We start from the raw sequence: 21035 nt of genomic DNA on the forward strand, positions 1-21035 counted from the left end.
TAAAATGCCGAAAAGAAATTGCAAATTCACAAGCGAACTTGAAAAAGATTATCCTTTTATAAAAAAGCTTTGTAGTGAAAATAGCAGGGTGAAATGCCAGTAATGTTTTTCAGAATTTTCAATTGCACACGGTGGGAGAGCAGATATTAAAGATCACTTAAAGTATGCAAAACACAAGACTGGTGTAACGGCGATTGCAAGTACTTCTTCTATCATTTTTTTTTAAATGATGATCTCATTCAAAACGATTTAGTTATTGCAGCTAAAGAGGCCACATTCGCTTATCACACGGCAATGCATGATATAAGCTTCAAAACATCTGATTGTACGTCAAAATTGATTTCAAAATTTTTTGAATCAAAATTTGGGGTTGCGAGAACCAAATGTGAAGCGATCATTTTAAATGTGTTGGCGTCTTTGTCAGAGTTACACACCGACTTACAGAAGGCTTTTTTCGTAAGTGTTACTAACGACACCTCAAATAAAAAGCACATCAAACTGGCACCGATTATTGTTAGATACTTTTTACCATTAGAAGGTGTACATGTGAAACTATTGAATTTTGGGTCCGTTCAGGGTGAGTCATCGGAACTATTGACTCAAAATATAATTTCAACATTACATCGTCATGACATTACAAAAAAATTAGCTACATTTTGTGGCGACAATTGTAATACAAATTTTGGAGGTGTGCATAGAAGAGGACAAAATAATGTTTACAAAAGACTTAAACAAGAACTCGGTGTAGATATTGTAGGAATTGGATGTGGCGCACATATTGTACACAATGCACTTCAAAATGCTGTGGATGGTTTACCAATCGAAATTGAAGCACTAGTTGTCAAAATATATAAACATTTTCATATCTACACATTTCGAGTAACTCAGTTGAAGGAATTCTGTGAATATGTAGATCTGAAATATAAAAATCTAATCCAATATGGAAGTACCAGATTTCTCTCTCTTTTGTCGGCAATTGATAAAATTCTAAATATATTCGAAGGACTAAAAGCATATTTCCTTTCCCAATATAACTGCCCACGTGCAATGCGAGATTTTTTTGAAAGTGACACGGGTGAGTTATATTTTTGGTTTGTGCATGGACAATTAAACAATTTTAAGAAGACTGTACTACTCATGGAAAAAAGTGAAGCAAGTGCGACTTATTTTTAAATTTGTAAATAGTTATTTTGGAATTAAGAAGATTGAAATCTAATCTTCAAGGACGCATGGACAGCAATATTGTACCACAAAGAGCGAAACAATTATAATTAAAGAGTCTTGGTAGTAGCCAGGATATTGATAAATTTCAAATAGAAGTAACTGATTTTTACCGACGATGCATTTCATACATTGAATTGTGGGAAGACAGTTTCGGAGTTTTCGAATAGATTGGACTGAATCCCGTATTAAAATGGGACGAAATCGAAGGATCTGCTGAAATTATAAACAAAATACACGGTTCGGACGATCGACAAAATATTAATACTGACAACCTTTTTGACGAGCTGTCACTTACGAAAGTTTTTATAGAATCAAAGAGTAATGAATGAAATTCCACGACGATACAAATTGATTATGTTGACAAATGGGTTCTACTATTTAAACACATCGATACACTCAACCTGGTAAAAATGGTGCAATATATTTTGTGCTTACCAGGCACCTCCGCTTCTTTAGATCGTGTCTTCTCGATGATGAAACATATTTGGTCGGACGATAGAAGTCGTATGTTGGAGTCTACCATACAAGCATTACTATACTGTAAATTAAACTTTAATAATTATTAAATGTAACGATTTTTACGAAAAAATAAAAAAAAATAACATTTTATTAAAAAAAGTACATACAACAGAGAAGTATGAATGGTACAACAAATAGGTATTTTATTAATAAAAATTTTTGGCAGCAGGTTAATCGTTTTTTTTATACTTTACCCTATGCACAATTTACTGTCCCGGTTAAGAGTTTCATAATTATGGTAAGCCTAGCTATACTAAACTTCGTGTATTGTCAAAAATATGGCTCATAAAGAACACAAGAAGTTATACTAAATCTTCTATTTTAAATCAGATGTTTTCTGAATAATAAGCTGTCCTGTAACGTACCAGTTTCCGTAACACTAAAACTATACAACTGTTGTTTGGTACTTTTAAAAACTTTTTTAATAACCTCTAGACCAAGCAATAAACTTAGTAAAGACATTAAACATTATTTACAATTAATTTACGAAGTGTACAAGCTCTATGAAAGTGAATACAGGATCATACAATGGGTCGTTATTCTATTGTACTGATTTCTGGCTTTTAAAGTCTACCCAATGTTTTTAAGTTGTCTCGTGAAATATATTGTTTTATTATTTTATAAATTTTATAAAATAATAAGACAATAAACCACAATAAATTTTTAAATTAGGAAGTAGGATTGCATGTAAACACACATAAGAAAAATGAAACAATTAAACGAAAATATTTGATGACGATATGATACAGAACCTGATTCTATAAACATTATAAAAAGCAGTTAAAGATAAAATTATTAAATATAAAAGATTTCGGTTTACAAAAAATGAGGTAGATGATTGGAACAGATATAAACAAGCAAGAGATTAAAAGCAAGTTACTGTTTTAAAATAAGCCAGGATTAATAATTAATAAAACAAAAAAAAATAAATAGAGGAAATTTTAAGTTAATGTGAAAATATCTTAAACAGGTTATTGGAGATAAAAAATTCCAAAATTGGTTCTAAAATATAGTATAGCGGTATAGTTTTTAATGATAATTTAGCAATAACAATATATGATGAAACTGACATATTAACACCGAGATGATGTCAAGAATTTAGTAAGCCAGTGTAAGACCAATAATAACACGCATCAAAACAAGACCAGACACAGCCACTACACAAAGACTACTGAAAACGGAAGAGATGAGAGTACTGGGAAGAATTACAGAAAATATGCTGAGTGATCGAAAAATGAGTGAAAACATTAGAAGAAAATATAATGTACAATGTATAACCGATTCGACTTTTTCTTCTAAAGGTGATCTTCTAAATCTGCTAGTAATGTTGGCGAATTGTCTCAGTTGTTCCATTATATTGAGTATCTCGTCATTCATCCAATCTTCTTTTCTCCTTGCGGAAGTCTTTAGTATTTCTTTACAGGGTTCCAGTAGACAATGTTTTAGCCGATCCCAGTACTCGTCAATATGATTGGTCAAAATAGTAAGATATAAATCACCAATCGGTAGAAGAAGTATCGGACGACCGTGCAAAAGATAGAGTGACAATCCATAGAGGAAAAAAATTAAGAATTTAGCTGATGTTTAGATTAGTTTTACATAAGCAGTAAAAAATATAGTGTGATGAGTATTGAAGTATTAGATATTATGTAACGTTATAACCGTCACATGTTTGTTATTTTCCTTTAAATATTTATCTTATTACAGTTTCTTCTGATTTTATTCATTTGGTTGGAGCTCATATTTTCTACCAACTTAAATATTGTGTTTAATAATTATCCTTCAATTTAAATTTTCAATTATTTTAGTTCATTTTATTTAGTTTATTTGGTTCATTTACTCCCATAGTATACTGCAAGTATACTAACGTTCATCACGTATATCAAGTATCGTTTTGTACTAACACAAATAAGGTGTCATTTTATTCTTAAAGAATTTGCACACAACGGTCTAGGTGGTTGCTATATTATTACACATTGGCGCCCAACGTGGGGCACCAGTGTGTAACACTAATACACCCCAATGAGGCGCCAAGTAATACATTATATAAGTAGTTTGTTTTATAACGGTCTGGTTTATCATATGCCTCACGAAAAAAAGTTTAGTACGAATGTAAGTCAATTAAATAGAGCACTAATAAATCACATTAAAATGTCAAGCCGAGCCCTCCTTATCAATTTTGATATACTTTGAATAAAACCTTATTTTTCCTAGTTACATTTGCGTATTTCGTAAATCAATGTTACTAAGGTTTTACACTTTTTGTTTTGTTTTGTATTTGCATTATTATTATACATTAAATGTTTTTATTATGTATGAAATTTTTTGTATATTTGTATTATCGGCCGCGCTTCTGAATAATTCTAATGAGCTGCAACCGAACCACTCTCTCAAATTTCTTAGCCAGGATATTTTGCGTCGTCCTGGGTTTCTCTTCCCTTGCATAATTATTCTAAGTAATACGTACTTCTCGCCCCTCATTATATGACCCAGATATTGAATCTTTCTAATTTTAACAGTTTTTATGACTTCACATTATTTCTTCATTCTTTGTAACACCTTTATATTAGTTACTTTTTCAGTCCATGATATTCTTTGGATTCTCGTGTAGCACCACATCTCAAAGGAGTTTAATTTTTTGATTTCAGACTGTTTTATTGTCCACGCTTCCATACCGTATAGTAAAGTAGAAAAAACGTAGATTAAGGTTACGGTTGCAAAGTAAGTTCTTCAATTTTATGAACGTGTTTCTTGCCAGTTCTATTCTAGATCTGATTTCTTTTGTTTGATCTCCATCTTCGGTTAGCCACGTTTCTAAATATTTATATGTTGTTACTCTTTCGATCGTTGTATACTTGATGATCAGGTTATCTATATTTTGTGGTTTTTTTGAGAATATCATTGATTTCGTTTTCTTGATTCATTTGCAGTCCGTACCTTTCACATGCATTGTATACATGTTGTATTATGTACTGTAGATCATAGCTAAAATTTAGGCAAATTCCTTATTCCACTCGATACAGTCTTGGCAGCATTGCAATATGATACAATAAGCTGTGGAAAAGTTGTTGTAAACTATTCTTTTGCTACTGATGTAAAAGTAAAAAGGTGGTTCCTAAGGTATGTAAAGAGACGTTGCTCACGGTCTCTCATTTTTCGGATAGCACCTGTACCAATATGAAGTTGTAGCCTTTGATATGTAGACAATCATTCCAAATTTGTAGAAAGTACAAAGGATGTATGTTTACTAATCGTATTACCAATGTCCTCTTCTTCCTCTTTATAAGCAATTCTGCTTGTTCATTGGCGAATTAATACCTCTATGGAAGATTGTCACTCTATATTTTGCGCGATCGTCCGATATTTCTGCTGCCGATTGGTGACTTATCTCTTGCTATTTTGACGACACGGGTCTCCTTCATTATTTGGTTATTCCATTCTTATTTTCTATTTTGTGTCCATTCATTTATACACTGTACGTTACATTTTCTTCTAATGTCTTTACTTCTCTTTTGATCTCTCAATGTATTTCCTGTAATTTTTCTCAGTACTCTCATCTCTGCTGTTTCCAGTAACCTTTGCGTTGTGGCTTTGTTGGGTCTTGTTTCTGAGGCATATGTCATTATTGGTCTTACACTGGATTTATAAATTCTTGACATCATCTAAGTGTTAATGTGTCTGTTTCGCCATATAGTGTTATTAAGGCATCCTGTCAGTCTATTTGCTTTTTGTACTTGATCTCCCAGTTCTTTTTCCAGGTCTCCATAGCGAGACAGTGTAATTCCCAGGTATTTTATTGCCATTACTTGTTCAATACTGATGCCATCAATTTCTATATAACCAATTTCGCAAACTATAATTTTGATTTGTTGCAGGCTTTAAATCTTATGCCATTTAAACTCACTTTCTTCTGGCATCTTCTTACGGAATACGTATTAATTAATGATTTATAAGTGAGTAGAAAAATTCCTATTATAATCGGCACCAAACGTTGATGAGTATTTCCTTTTAGTAGATATAACACGTTTTGTCAAAATTTGATAAAATTCCTTGTGTTTTTAAATGTTGTATTTTCATCTTTACACAATTATATATTATAAGCACCTCTAAGTAATATAACGACTGTACTATTTTATATGAATCAAAGTCGATGCGATGTGACTGATTCCGGTTTCAAACTATCACAACAAGTATTTGTTTGGCATAATTGCACTAAAAACGGACTTGTATCAGATAAAAGTAGTAGAAAATTGTTATCTTTAGTTGTGTTCTGTCTATACTTCGTTCGAATTATCCATACAGTTTAAGTAAACGGACTAAGTGAAGTTCTATTGAATGGTGAAATGTACAGGACTGCCGTTTAAGTCTACATTAGGAGACTGGATAGAAATTTTAAGTTAGTTATGTTAATACCACAACGTTAGATAGTTGAAAATGTGAAGACTCAGCTAATTTAAATTTTTTTAGCAGTTGTGAAATTTTTTTCTTTAAACTCAGGCCTGCTATACGAGCCCCTTCCCATATCAGTTGGGCCAACGTTAGATTGATAAGAAAATTAAATTTTAGAGAACAAAAATAAAAGCGCAGCGTAAATTTTAGAAATTTTAATGTATCGAACAACATTTTTGAATTTCCTAATTATAGAAAATATTTTACAACGTAATGAAAACTATTAATTAAACAGAATAGTAATAGATCTAAAGAACGCATAGAATATGTAATATTAACAAAAAAAATGTGAAAGTTTACCGCTGAGTTACATCCCCTTTATTTTTAATGACATCCACAATTCTTCGAGACATAGTTTTTACAAAGTTCTGACAAAATTCTAATGTAAACAAATCCCATATCTCTTGCAATTTTTCCTTCAATTCATTGACGGACCTGGCAGGATGCTTTCTCAAAGCTATTTTTCATTTCGCGCCACAAAGTCTCTGTCGGGGAGAAGTCAGGACTGTTAGAAACCCATTCTAGAAGTGTTATGCCATGGTCTTCAATCCATTTTAAACTCTTTTTTGAGGTATGACAACCTGCGCCGCCCTGTTGGAAAACAAAATCTTTCGCTGATGTTAAACGGTGTTACATAATCGGTAAAAAAATTTCTAAAATATTCTTCTAAAATATTCAAATATTTTTGGTCCATGTCTACAATCGCATCGATGAAATGTAACTTTTCCACGCCTTTAGACGACATGCTGTCCCAGATCATGATAGATGCAGGAAATTTGACTTTTCCTTTAGACAGTGGGGATTCTTCTTCTTTAAGTGTTGTCTCCCGATCGGAGGTTGGATATCATCATCACTATCTTTACTCTATCTACTGCTGCTCTGAAGAGTTCTATAAAACTGCATTTAAACCAGTCCCTTAAATTCTTCAACCATGAGACTCTCCTTCCTAAACTCCTTCCTCCTCTCATCTTTCACTGTATTATTTATGTGTTCTTGCTTTAATGTCCAGCTTTCAAGCCCATATTGTAGTATCGAAAACACGTAGCATCTCAGTGCTCTTACTCTCAGTTCTAATCTAAGGTCTTTGTTGCAGGGGATTGTTTTCATTTTTACAAACGCATTTCTTGCTATTTATATCCTTGCTCTTATTTCGGTTCTTCTTCTTCAAGTGCCGTCTCCATCAATGGAGGTTAGCGGTTATGGTGGCAAACGTTTGTCTATCTTCAGCTGTTCTTAAGCTGTTCTTATTTCGGTTGTTTGATCATTATTGTCTGAAATCCAGGTTCCTAAGTATTTGTATTTATCAACCCTTTCTATCGGTACATTTCCCAAATGTATGTTTGTTGGTATATTTGTTTTCTTTGTTATTATCATGTATTTGGTCTTTTTTATATTCATTTTTAGTCCATATTTTTCACAGAAACTGTTTGTTTTGTTTATCAGTAATTGGAGTTGTTCAGCAGAGCTTGCCAGCTTGTTGGAGGTGTCATTTGCATATCTTATGTTGTAAATAGATCTTCCGTTAATTATTATTCCTTCACTTTGAGCTAGTAATGCTTCTTCAAAAATGGCTTCACTATATACATTAAAGTCGGGATGGAAGGCTTCATTTTTCCTGCGAATGACGCAACTCCTACTGTCTCCAACACACACTTCAAATCTGGACTTATCACTTTATTGTATTGAATCCCATTGAGACCGAGTTCAATATGTATGCTCTTTTGACCATCTTAGTTTTTTTTTCTTTTGTTGTAACAGTAAAAGTAACATTTCCTTAGCCTAAAATAAAATGAAATTTATTAAAAACAATTCGTACTAATTTTTTCAAAGTAAGTTTTAATTAAAACTTACTTTGTAAGTACCAAATCCTAATATGTGGGTCTCTCGGTGACATGTTGATATAGAAACGTGTCTTCCAATAACGTCACTCCACTAAACGATTAACTCCATATAATTTTCTTGTCGGTTGTTCATTATAATATGTCTCAATGCCCTTAGATCTGCTTCGGTTATTTTACTTTTTCGTACATTTCTAGGTATTGTGACGACAGAACCTGTAGTTTTGTATCTTCTGACTATATTTCTTACACTATATGCGTAACAATTGCAACATATTCGTGATGTCCAAATTTGATTTTCCAAAATTAAAAAATCTAATAATAATTGAACAAATTTTCTCATTGATAACTTTACCTCGACCCATTGTACAATCCAGAAACGGCAAAAAGCTTTACAATACTACAAAATACATTTGAGATTAACTGATAATATTATTGTTTTGATGTCATTTTTCCATAGCTACCTCTGGATTTAACGTAATTATAAAACAATCAACGTATGTTGACATGTGAATGCACAGCCAAGGTTTAATGAAATTCTTTTTATTATTGAAAATAAATAAAAAACCTTAAGGGTAATGTTTTTAAGAGATATTAATAAAAATGCCATATTAATTAATATGGGAACTATATGGGAGTATAATTTATTTATGGTAATCGAGTTAAACTGCAAATTCCATAGGTGGGCCAACTGATATGGGAAGGGGCTCGTAGATAAGATGAGAAATATCTTCATTTTTATATAATAATCGCTAACATAATAATGAAGCTGATAACATGAATGAAGAAATGAAATAGTATAAGAATATTAAAATAAAACTAGAAGAACATACCTAGAAAACAGAGAGAGAAGCAGCGTTAAAAAAATATATAAAAATGAAATAAAAATCTGGGTAAAAGATCCAAATTTTGCTTGTAACGTTTGTGAATGCAGAAAAGAAGAATACAAGTGTGGAGGTTAAAACAGTATGTATTTTTGGCCCAAATTCTGCATAGTATTACACAAATATATTTAAAAGATTCTAAATTTCTCTTTAATGAAGTCAGATATGAAAAAACAAATGTAAAATGTCATTAGTGATAGCAATCTCAAAGAGTGATATAAAGCTCCAGGCACAAGTTGTCACTCAAACACGATTAACACCAATCAATGTCTTATTAAACACAAATTGATAATAATGTCACAGTTCTGTCCTAGAATTCCTCAATACTCATTAACATGCGCGTGGGCTGACTGGGCGATCCCTTTCAATCTCATTTCTTATTCGAAAATATTTGGAATAAATTGTTTGATTGTTCAGAAGGCAATATAGCTGCTGGAGTTCTATATACCCACTTATTTAACAGCTTTGCTAATGGTAGTAGCCTCGAGAATACTAAAAATGGTAAGTGTGGGAGTGTCCATTGCTCTTTGCTATTCAGAGCATCTGTAAGTATTATGCTACTAAAGGTGTCTACACGCTAGTTCCACAACGTGTTTAACGCATTAATTCTTTAGATCAGGAACTTTTTATTATATTTATTTAAGTATATTATTTTATAGAGTTTTGCATCCAAATAGGTGAGCATTAATCATATAGATGTATTGGGTTTTGTAGTAATCGATTGGGCTTTAAGTAAAACTCTTTAAGGCCTGTTTGAGCTTTCTAGTTTATTTAACTCATTATCAAAAACGTACTAAAAATAGTTATTACATTATAAAAATACAGTTGTTATTAATATACAGTCTTACCCTTATGAAGATGCTATACTAAAACTACTAGCCGTAACCTAACATAACGAATTTAATTTATGTATATAATTTTCTGTTTTTCTTCATCACTTCATCAACTTTTTTGTTTATAAAATATTATATATACTCTACAGTGTACACGTTCCTTCTCTTTTTGTTCGATATATTTTTAGGCTAGTTTAACATGAACCAGAAGAATATAACTCATACCAAAACAAAAAGGAAACAAAACAGCTCCCTACTTTCATTTATATGTCATTGCTCCTATGTTTATGCAACCTTCATCTTAAACTACGGTATAGAAGCAAGGGAGCTGTTCTGTTTATTCTCTCTTAGTATTTATTAAAACAAGCATAGTTTTTTTTACTAATGAAAAAGGCAAATATTAAATACAAAGAAAAAACAATATTGATTTCCTTCTAACTTGGAAAAACTTCTCCCATCTTTTGTGTACTTTTATGTGGTTTTTAGGGGCGGGTCATGTACCTTGAGTGGTCTTGTGCCTCGAGCCACCCCACGAAATATATTGCTATTTCATGTGAATTGGCTGGCTTCAATGTAAACCATCGCCTGCGCATTAAATACGAATCCCATTCAGTTGAATATTGTTAGATCGACGGCTATGTGCACGTGTTTTTTCATGAAATTTTGATATTGGAGTTCAAAGTAACTTGTTTTCTAATAATTCTTGTTTTATCATATTTCTTGTTATATCCTCATTCAATCTTCGCTTATCCACTGCTGGACATAGATCTCCCTCATAATTTCCATCTATTTCGATCGTGTGCCTCTTGCATTCAATTCCTATGACAACGTTTTAGATCGTCAGTCCAACGTGTTGGTGGACGACCTCTGCTTCGGTGGGCATCATCTCTTGGTCTCCATTCCAGTATCCGTTTTGACCATCTATTATCTGTCATTCGAGCCACGTGACCTGCCCAGTTCCATTTCAGTGTTGCTACTCTCTCTACTGCATCAGCCACTCCTGTTCTTTGTCGTAGCTGGCGATTTGGGATCTTGTCTCCTAGTGAAACGCCTAACATAGCACGCTCCATCGCCCTTTGACAGACACGGATCTTTTGAACTGTTCTCCTTGTCATGGTCAACGTTTCTGCACCGTAAGTTAACACTGGCAAAACACACTGATTAAACGTTTTTCTTTTAAGGCATATTGGTATATCAGACGATTTGAAAATATGGTTCAGCTTGCCGAAGGCTGCCCAAGTCAGTCTTATACGACGGAGAAGCTCAACGGTTTGGTTATCTTTTTCTATGCGAATCTCATGACCTAGGTATTTATAGGCCATTACCTGGTCTATGGATCTTGTTCCTACGCATATATCTTCGCTGACTTCAAGATTTGTCATCATCTGGGTTTTAGATATATTTATTTTCAATCCCCCTTCTAGCGAGGAAAGGTAGAGCTGATTTAAAAGTTCTTTGGCCTCATCTATCCTATCAGCTATTAGTACAATATCATCTGCAAACCTTAGATGGCTAAGCTTTTCTCCATTTATGTTTATGCCCTTGTCGGTCAGTGTTGCCCTTTGACGTATATATTCCAAAAGCGTAGTGAACAGTTTCGGCGATATGGTGTCCCCTTGGCGTACTCCACGTTGTATCGGGAATTGCTGGGTTTGACGATCACCCACTCTAACACTGGCTGTTGCGTTTTGGTATATGTGTTTAATTATATTTATATACCGATAGTCAATTCGGCATTCTGTCAAGGCTTTCAACATTTTTGGTTGATTTACGGTATCGAATGCCTTTTCATAGTCGACAAATATTAAAGCTAGTGGTTTATTATATTCAGTGCATTTTTCTATAAGATTTTTAATTACCAGTAGGTGATCGTTTGTTCCATAGCCTTTTCTAAAACCCGCCTGTTCTATGGGCTGATAAAATTCCAATTTATTTTCTAGTCGTTTCGTAATTATTTTTGTAAATAGTTTATAAATATGTGAAAGTAGACTTATGGGCCTGTAATTCCTGAGGTCGGTAGCATCCTCTTTTTTATGAAGAATGATAATTTCTGCGTTATACCACTGGGTTGCTGTTATTGCTTCCTGCAAACATCTAGTGAATAGTTTGGCAAGGACCTGCAATAATCTTTTTCCAGCCACTTTCAAGGCATCTGCCACTATTTCATCGCCTCCGGGGGACTTATTGTTTTTCATTTCTTGCACTGACCTTCGAACTTCATTGGGTGTTACGTCCGGTAAAATTTCAGATCCCTGATTGATTATCTTTGGTAATGATCCACTCCGGTTACGTTGCTGTTCTTTGTATAGTTGTCTATAAAAACTCTCTATCGTGTTCATAATTTGAACTCTATCCTCAATGATTTGCTCCTGTTCATTTCCTAATTTGTGGACGTTTTTTCTTCCAATGGACATGCTCTGTCTGAGTACTTTTAAGCTTTTGTTCTCTTCTATTACTCTAGTTATTTCCATCGTATTGTATCGTCTCAGATCTTTTCTAACTTCCTTTTTAATTTTCTTATTCAAAATTCTTAGTTGATTTTGGTTATGATCTTGATTTTCCCTAAGTTTTCTTCTTTCCTCTAGAAGATGTTTTGTGTTGTGGCTTAATTTTTTGTTATTGTTTTCAGGACGAGGACAGTATTTCTTTTCAGCTTTTTTCAATATTTGAGTAATATTATTGTCCATTTCATTGATGATGATATTCTCTAAGTCGTGTGTATCCAAACTAGTCTAGTCTAGTTAGTATAGAAGCTATTTATTGCATGTAATACTCTACTTATACCTAATATATCTGATACACTTTTTGTTATTTTATTCATTATTTTGAGGTTATGTGATTTTGTTTACTCTTTTATGCATGGTCATGTACCTTGAGCCAGGTTAGGACACGTACCTTAATCCGTGGCTCAAAATACATGATACGTCTAACTTAATTTGATAGTTGTATTTTTTAATTGAAAGACTCTGTATTTTTGTTCATATTTGTGTGTAGCAGTTGAAAATATAAAAAATCACCGGATACTATCTTAAGCAAATAGGTACAAAAATTATTTTTTTGTTGTACCAACTGGATTGCAGCAGCGCAAGATAGATCTGACTGGAGGTTTTTCGAGAAGGCCTATGTTCAGCAGTGGACGACTATGGGCTGATGATGATGATGATGAATTATTTTTTTAATTTATAGATGCCTAGAAGTAAAAATAAAGTGAAACAATAGGACCCAGTAAACAGCAAATTACACTAGCTGTAGCTGCAGTTAAAAATGAACTGAGTCAGCGGAAAGTCAGCGTCGATTTTGGTATTTCGAGGGCAACCCTTCAACGACTATTGAAACTCGATGAAAACAAACTTCAAGATTATAAGCCCTATAAAAATTGTGTAGTAAAAGCAATCTTTCCTCCGACAGAGGAAGCAAGTCTCGTAAAATATCTCATTATTTCATCAAAAATGCATTATGGTCTTCACAGAAATCAGCTTAGATCTTTAGCGTATGCTTTTGTAATTAAATAACAAAAATATTCCTGAATTTTGGAGGAGAAATGAAAAAGCTAGAAAGCAGTGGTTCCGTGAGTTTATAAAAAGACGTCAGGATCTTATTCTTAGGAAACCCATTCTTAGAAACCCAAACCCATGGCAACTAGCCTTTCTAGGCTACGAGCTTCAACAGACCTAATGTTGGAATTTTTTTACAAATTTTAAGAAGGTTATTATGAAATACAAATTTACTGCAGCAGACGTTTTCAACATGAACGAAACTGAAAATTGCATCGTTCACAATACTACAAAGATAATTGCAACTAAGGGCCAAAGACAAGTAGGCGCTGCTACATCTGGCGAAAGAGGTTCAAATGTAATAATTATAGTCTGCACTAACGCTTTGAGAAATAGTGTAGCGCCCATGTTTATATTTCCCAGGGTCAACTTCAAACCGTACATGATGAGTGGTGCGCAGCAGATTCAATCGGATCAGCTCATATAACTGGATGGTCGAATTCTGAAACAGTGTGGTTGTTGTGGAGCCAAACATTTCATTGATAAGGAAATACCAAGCACTGAGAACAAAGAGCTATTAATATTATATAACCACGAAAGTTCTATTGAATCAGTAACATTAGCCAAGAATAATGGGATGATTTTGCTAACATTGCCACTCCATACGAGTCACAAACTCCAACCTTTGGATCGAACCGTTTTTGGGCCTTACAAACAATACTATAATACTGCTTGTGATGAATGGATTTTAAACCACCCAGAGCAAACAATAACTATATTTCCTGCCAATTCATTGAATTGGCAGGAAACGCATATCCACTGGGATTTACGCCAAAAAATATCCTATCTGGATTTAGAGTGTCGAGCATTTGGCCCCTAACTGAACACATGTCTGGAGATGATCAATATCTTTCCTCATCAGTAACTGATCGAGAGGATTCTAGTGTTGCAGTTGCAGAGTTGTCTCCTATAAGAAACCTCAACGTATCAGCGAAACAATCAATTCCTTTCGCAAGTAAGGGCTCTTTAATATTTACATCACATGAAGAAATACGACCATACCCAAAATCACAAAAATGTGTGTTAAAAGTCAACAATCGTAAGAAAACTAGCCGAATTTTGACCGACACTTCGGAGAAGGACGAAATTAAACGAATTTTTAATGAAAGGCGACAAAAAGAAGAGCTGAAGAGAAGCAAACAAACTATTCGGAACGTGTTGAGTATTAAAAATAAAGTTGGTTGCTGATAGTTCAGAGATATCTGATGAGATTTTTCAGCCAGAGGAACACAGGTTTGATATCAGGCTGGTTTGCTTTGATAAACACAGGTTTTCTTTAAAACAGGAAGATTATGTGTTAGTGAAAATAGCTAAAAAGAAAACAGCGCATTTTTATGTAGCGGAGATAATACATATCAGAAGTGAGAAATTTCATGTAAAATATTTAAAAATGTTCTATTCCACGAACAAATTCTTAAAGGAAAGTGACGAAACATTTTCTATTGACAGACAATGCATTATTTTGACTGTACCCCAACCAATCCACCAAGGCGTATCAGAAAGACAAAAGAATATGTTAACTTTTGGAATTGATTTTTCGTCCTACAAGGTTGAATAGTTAAGTTATCATGTTTTATAAAATAAGATTATAAAATAAACCCTTGTTGATGTTCCTCTTAGCTTTTTCTCTCTGTAGCCCAAGGTAGATTACACCCTGGCTTAAGGTACTACGCATGTTGTACCTTGGACCACTTTCAGTTTTTTTTAATCTAAATGTGGAAATTTTTTTTTATTAAAAATTGACAAAAATGCGTATTCATCCTATTGCCGACGCCGAGATATAAAAATTTTGATCATTGGCATATTTTTGCATTTCACGGTTCGTTGAAAAAAACTGCCTTCAAGGTACAAGACCCTCCCCTATATATGTGATGTTTCTTTTATTGGTAATAAATTACTATTCAATTTGTTTAAGAAAGTTAAGTAAATATCATGAAACCCGTGATGGCATCCCCGATATATCCAGAGAATTTCAAAATTCTGTTGGATAATTTACGGCTTCATCTTCAATAACAATACTGTCGTGTGATTTAAAATATACAAGATCATCTAGTAACAACTGTTGAATCTGGAAATTAATTTCGTTAACATCAACATTTTTCGTCGCCAAAATTGCGCGCTCACTGAGCCAATTATGATTGAAGTAATTATTCAGTATAGCCGGAAAGACACTTACAATTAATTCATGTTTGTTCACAACAAAATTGCAGAAATTATCTAGAAGTTTGATGCTTTGTGTATTTGGATGCAGTTTTATTTTACCGTCTCCAGTATTTAGCAAATTTCGACATTTCGCTATAAAATTTAATGTCTGTCTGTTTGTAAACTAATAATTATTCACTACTAACACTGCGTGAAACAATATATCAACGGTTTAATGTTTATATTTGTGAAATTGTACAATAATTTAAAATATAAAATCACACAACAGTGTTGCTCGATTTTCAATCAAATCAAAATAAAGTCAACGTTAATAGCACTTTTTTTCACTATAACAATGAACAGTCGTTTTACGTGCAACAAATCTGTGTAATATAAAGAACTTAAAACATTGTTTTATATTAGTTTATTAACTTACCTTTGCCAAGTGATTTGCTTAATCTGAAACAAATAACATATTGTTAATAACAATTAAACTAACATTTAAATTTGAATGGAAATTGAGTTTACATGGTTTACAAATGTTTATCTGACTTTATCGTCGTTGTGGTCTTTATATGTAACCCCAGTAAACGAACCCTTACAGAGGGCTTTTAGCCAGATCAGCTAAACTATGGTGTTTTATAAAGCTGCTACTCCTCTATCCCTCCTCCTTTTTCGGGCTTGGGACCAGCTGTAACGGTTATAGAGCTACTCAATTCAATCCACTACTAACATAGACAAATTTTTTGTTTTTCTAAGTTTTATACCTTCCTTAGAGAGACTATCTCCACTATTTCATCTTTTGTCATTGTCGTGTATCGCCCACTTCATGGGTCATACACGAACTAACTGTCTATATTACTGTGTTGCTATTTATAACTAATGGGATACCATACTCACGTTCGCCAGATTGTCCATCGCGTCGTTCAATCGAGTTTGGCTAATCTGAGAGCGAAGCATTATACTCTTCATCTGATAAAGAGTGGCAACAATCAGTCTAAGTTGATTTTACGTCCGATAACGTCACGAAACTGAAAGTGCCTCAGTCTGTTAAAGGTATGTTATATGTTCTTATGTAATAAAATGATACTATTTCGTACTTTTATGTATTTTGTCAAAGTCGTTTTGATGTAGAATGTTTTTTTTTTTTTTCAGTGAATAATGACAGTCTATACGCATAAAGCCAAGGAAGGGGTCAACGAAGTAGACATGGAAGTAGACATCGCCGTAGTCGACCACCGGTTTGAGCAAAAGGATCTAATTATGTTGTTCTTTCTCAAATTTCTGCTAGCGCAGAAATTATAGCTCCAATGGTACACTTTGGAAGATCGAAGTATGGTATAATGTATCTTCTGATAGAAGAACACATCACAACGTGTTCAAAGATATTTCCATACACCATATGTCAAACGTCGTGTCGATGAAACGTGTAACAGTGCTTGGCGACTTTTTATTGACGATACAATTTTAACACTTAATCTATAAAAATAGAAGAGTTAGAATCATTTATAACTATAATATATGTCCGAGGAGTAATGAGTGCTAAAGGTATGGATTTGGATTCACTGTGATCCGAGAAGTGGGGCAATGCTTTTGTAAAATTAGCAATATCACGTGACAAATTTCAAGAAATAATAAAAGATATTATTGTCGTAAATTTGGAACAATTTCATTGCAAATTCACAGAGCAGCTCCGTTCCAGGACCATAATATGTCAACGAGCATCTGTTTTCATTGAAATGTAGGTGTAGGTTTACTCAGTTTATGGCTCTAAAACCAGATAAATATGGTCAAAAATTCTGGATGGCCGTGCACAAAAACACAAACTACATTGCCAATGCTTTTTGGATTTCGAGAAAGACGAAGAAAGACTAAATAACGAGCGGCTCAGCGAGTATGTTGTAAAAAAGTTAATGCAACCATATTTAAGATAAGAAAGAAATGTTACATGTGATAATTCCTTCACGTCACTATCGCTGGCTAAATTTTTGAAAGAGAATAGTACTACACTCGTTGGTACTATGAGTAAAACTAGTGAAATTCCGGCTTGTGTGAAGTACGCAAAAGAACATTTGTACAGTACGATACTTCTAAATACAGGTGATATCTCATTGACTGTTTAGCAGGCCAGGAGCAACAAAAATGTGGTCATGCTTAGTACAATGCAGTTAGAGGTACAAATTGCATTCACTGTGAAAAAGAAACCCGAAACTATTGTATTTAATAATGAGACAAAATACGGTGTTGATGTAGTGGACCAAATGGCACGCAGTAAAGACATTATCTAGGCGTTGGCGAATCCACACGTTTTACAATTTACTGGACTTAACTCTAATAAATGCCTTAATCTTATATATATCCTTGAATAATTCGCAAAAAGGTCGCAGAAATAATTTTAAAGCTAGGTGAACTCTCAGAAAAATACGCAGGGACTAGAGCTGCTGTCAATCGAGCTGCCATCAAAGATAAAATCGATGGACCTCAGAAAAACCAAACACGTTGTAAAATCAAACCACGGTGCTCTAGAAAAAAATCATTTATGAAATATCATGCGTGGAAAAAAAAGTCTGTAAAAAATGCACTTTCACGCAATATCTTGTATGTTCATTGTGTAGGTAAGAGCACCCATCTAGGTATGTTGGTATTAGTTTTTCACTTTGTTTATTATCATTATTTATTATAAAATAAATATATGATATTTTGTTTAAAGTTTCCTTTTACGTTTTCGACAGAGATCATACGGGTCAAAAATGACCCGTTCGCGGTTATAGGACTGGCAGAAATGTACGCGCTTCTAAGGTTTGTATCTCGTAGGCTTCAGAAATTAAATAACAACTGGGAAATTCCCTGTCATCTGATCTAATATTAATACAAGTAGAAGTTTAATAATAATTTAAATATTATGTCTATAGGGGATTAAGCCACAATAGATTGTAACGAAAATTACCTAAATTGGTTTTTTGACGTTTCCATTTCCATTCAAGAAATTGTTTTCAAAAAAAAATATTTAAAAAAATAGTAGGGTCTTTTTAATATTGAATTTTGAGGTATATTTTATTAGGCGAGAAGTTAATAATACATTTTTTAACAGATGAAGAATTAGTTTGTGAAGATATGTTTAATATTGCAGAATTCCGATGATGATGATTATTATTCATATTTGGGGTTGGGGCGGTTGGGGTGAATCGAATTCGGAAGAGCATGTAGATTATGAGGTAGGTAATATAGGTAATTTATTTTTATTGTACTTTGTTACAAAAAAAATATGTTATAGGTGCAATTGATGATATATCTATTGAATAGTCGGAGGTTAAAAATGATGTTATTGATGTTATTTTACAGTGGTCCGATATATCGGGGGAAATAGTTTCATTTGACTAAAAAACTTGATAATGAGTAAATTTATTTGTTGAGGAAACTTATCGTTATCCTGAACAGCTTTTTTGTTCGGAAGGAATTACTGAGAAGTCCAGAGTTACACGATGGAAACCTGTTACATTCGAAGAAATGTTGACTTTCTTAGCACTAGTGTTGCACAAAGGTACAATATAGTTAAATAGATTAAAGATTACTGGAAAGGTCACTATCTGTTTAATATAAAATGCTTCGCTGAGCACATTAATTGTGACAGATTTCTATTATTCATGAGATGTCTACATTTTACCAATAATGACCAACACAATTCTACAGATCGTCTAATAAAAATTAAACCAATCATCACTTTTTTAATAGAAAGTTAAAAGAAAGCTATTTATTATCCCGGAAAAAATTTGTCTCTGAATGAATCACAGTACATCAAAAACAAACGCCATAAATATTCAATAAAATTATACATGTTAACTAAACCAAACAGTTTAATTTTAAAAACTTTGGTGTATACTGGAGTAGCCGACAATATGGGAGGGACAGGTCATACAAGTAAAGTGGTTCAGTATCTATTGATGAACTATCTCCACACAAAGTACACACTGTGTACGAGTTACACAGTGTCTACACTTACACACTCTGTCGAGTTAGGGTACAAAGCAATTAGAATTATCTGTAGCTTTGTGCATAATTCGCTTATTTCATAGATTAAATGTGTGCTGTGACCATCAACGAACAGGGCTATTGGAAATTTGATGTTATTTTTGCTTAAGTAAGGATAAAGAATGTTTCCTATATATTCGTAGAACAGCTGATTTTTCATCTAACCGTTATCACTGCATCCAATTCCCCAGGTGTCAGGTACAGATTTAACAATTTCAGCTGGCAGTCTTTTGTAAGCATAGATAATCATAGGTGGAGTAGCAACACCACAAGCTGAAAATGTAAATATCACTGTGATATTGTTTTTTGAACGATGTTGTATTTCATAAACGTTTTTCGCTCCTATTTGTGCAAGAACTTTTTTGTTCTTTGGGCAAAGCCAAAAACAGGTTTCGTCTCCATTGTAGATTCTGCTAGGATCTTCAAGAATCTCAAATAATTGTTTTTCCTTTAAATAGTCTTCTACATTAGTAAACCAGTTTCTTATGTCTGCTTCAACTACAACTGAGCTAGCTGCTGTTTTTCCTTCTGCGGTTCCTAGTTATATTTGGGTGACGTTTTAGAAAGGAGTGATACCATCCTCTTCCTGAATGGTTATCTTTAAACGGATTTTCTCTAGGGGCTGTGTCAAGGAAATATTTCACAGAAGCTTGAATGTCTTCCATTCTACGAGGAAATCCTTTCTTGTATGAGGTTAAAATTTATCTTTCTAGAACTGCTTCTTCTTCTGAAGTTAATACTGAGTCAGGTCCAAGAGAAACTTTATTATTAAATCTGACACTTGACCGGAACTAAAGTGTTGCTCAAGGAATCTGATATAACTTGCAACCTTCTCTTTAACTCATACCATTTTCAATAGACTCTAAAGCCTTAATTATATCTTCTTCTTTATTTTTTTTTTTTTTTTTCGGTAAGAAACACCTTCACAGACCTTTGGCATGTTATAACTGAAAAAAACGCATTGCGATAGTGATTGGCCACATTGAAATATAGTAATTAGCCTACGGCCAACGACTTTTTACTCTTAGAATATTTAAAGGTAAAGAATAATGTAATTTGGAGTGCCCATTTTTATGGAAAACAAATTATATCTGAAAATTTATTTTAGAAATTTATCACAGTAATTGGCCGGCCGGCCAATAACCTAACCTAAATTATTGATATAGTTATTGGCATAATAAATTCGCTCGTTTTTTGTTATCTAAAAATGTTTGGGGCCTAAAATTTGATCAGTTACAACCTTGTTTATTTCAGTACCAGTAGAGAATTTTAATATTTATAAATTTATGTTAACATGACCAATTACTATAGCATGGCCAACGTCTGTATCATTTACCCTATTACTTAAATTTCTGCCGTGAGTCATGACGGCAAAACACAAAGAAAACGTTGTAGGCAATGTTCAAAAAATAACTCGAACGAAACCAAAACGAAAACAAAAAATTTATCATTGTGAAAACTGTCCGGAAAAACCTGGACTTGTGTTTGCAAATGTTTTATTGATTTTCGTGCTTAGAGTCAAGTTTTTTATTTTTTTGCTATACAATTATTGTTATAATTTAG

General features: G+C 33.3%; 1 protein-coding gene across 2 annotated transcripts in view; it reads right to left on the reverse strand.

Annotated features, from left to right (window-relative positions):
* RhoGEF64C (Rho guanine nucleotide exchange factor at 64C) overlaps positions 1 to 21035 on the reverse strand; it is a 534285-nt gene that overhangs the window by 224989 nt on the left and 288261 nt on the right. For both annotated transcript variants that reach the window (XM_072538091.1, XM_072538090.1), the window contains exon 3: positions 15880 to 15902. The gene's annotated coding sequence lies outside the window, so the exon portion shown is untranslated. The remainder of the gene's footprint in view (positions 1 to 15879; positions 15903 to 21035) is intronic.

This window comes from Diabrotica undecimpunctata, chromosome 7 (assembly GCF_040954645.1).
Source record: "Diabrotica undecimpunctata isolate CICGRU chromosome 7, icDiaUnde3, whole genome shotgun sequence".
Classification (NCBI taxonomy): domain Eukaryota; kingdom Metazoa; phylum Arthropoda; class Insecta; order Coleoptera; family Chrysomelidae; genus Diabrotica; species Diabrotica undecimpunctata.